General features: G+C 68.0%; 1 protein-coding gene across 1 annotated transcript in view; it reads left to right on the forward strand.

Annotated features, from left to right (window-relative positions):
* PRELP (proline and arginine rich end leucine rich repeat protein) overlaps positions 1–1,214 on the forward strand; it is a 10,515-nt gene that overhangs the window by 688 nt on the left and 8,613 nt on the right. The gene's annotated exons all lie outside the window — the stretch shown is intronic.

Genomic DNA, 1,214 nt, shown 5'->3' on the forward strand with positions numbered 1-1,214 from the left:
CTCCGGGGACATCGGGGCACCTCGTCCTGCCTGGGGCAGGGGCTGCGGAGACGGACGGGGCTTGAAGGGGGTGTGGGGGGCTGCTCCCGTCTCCCCGCACCGGACTGGGAACAGGGAATTTCGGAGAGGACCGGAGCGAGGTGGGAGCGAGCAGCCCGACAGCTCCAGGGCCACTTCCAGCGGGCTGCGTTTCAGCCCAAAATGTAGCTGGTAAAGCCCTTCTTTCCTGCCTGCACCGCACCGAGCATTCCCAGGGAATTCAATCCCACTTTTCCTGCCCGGAGCCAGCTCAGCTCCAGGTGGGCAGGGAGGTGCAGCCCCCTCCCCGCGCCCCCCAAAGTGAGGGTCCCGTTTGGAGCCCGCTCTTCGTCCCCGCTCGGGCAGGAGACGATGGGAGGAACAACCGGGAAATGATCGCCGAAATCCTGGGAAAAGGCTTTTTGTTGCTTGGAAGAGGCACATCCCAAACCTGCCCTTCCCCGCCGGCTGGAGAGGTTTAGGGAAAAGCAGCTCCAAAGTGAAACATGGGAATTCATCCCCCCGGCGCTGCGGGCGAAGCGCGCGGCACGTGAGGGCTCGGGAACTTCCCTGGGATCCCGCGATCCCGGCCCTGCCTCGTGTGGCCCCCGTGGCATCCCAGAGCTGCCACCCGGGAAGCGCAGCGCCCTTTCCCGGGACAGCCAGAATGCGGGAATGCTGTCGCTGCTCCCGGGGGAGCGAGGGATCAGCGCTTCCAGCCGGGGAGAGATAAAAGCGCAGCCGTGGGAGGTTTCCTCTGCCCTTGGAAAAGGCTGGAGAGGAGGGAACGAGGCGTCGGAGCCGCTTCCCACCCTGAGGGAAAAGCGGAGTGGGGCGAGGCTGCTGCGTGGGGTGGGAGGAGGGAGCGGGGCGCGTGTGGGGTCCGGGCCGGCGGCGCTTTGGCAGCGGCTCCTGCCGGGATTCGCTTTTGTCCCTGTCCAGCCATTCCCGCTGCGTGTGGCAGCGGGATCCGAGCCGGGAGTGGCGCTGGGAAGGGTCGGGACACGCAGGGAGGGGAGGAATTCCTGCCAGGGAGAAGGCAGCGGGAAGGTGCTCCCTGCCAGGGCCGCCTTCCCACGGGCGCTGCTGCCGGAGGAGGGGGCAGAGGGCGGGATGAGCCTTTGGGAAGGATCCCGGGGACTGTGGCATCGCTCCTGGCACGCAGGAGCCCGGCGGGGGGCACCCCGCCCCGCACC

This window comes from Corvus brachyrhynchos, unplaced genomic scaffold, assembly GCF_000691975.1.
Source record: "Corvus brachyrhynchos isolate BGI_N302 unplaced genomic scaffold, ASM69197v1 scaffold72, whole genome shotgun sequence".
Classification (NCBI taxonomy): Eukaryota; Metazoa; Chordata; class Aves; order Passeriformes; family Corvidae; genus Corvus; species Corvus brachyrhynchos.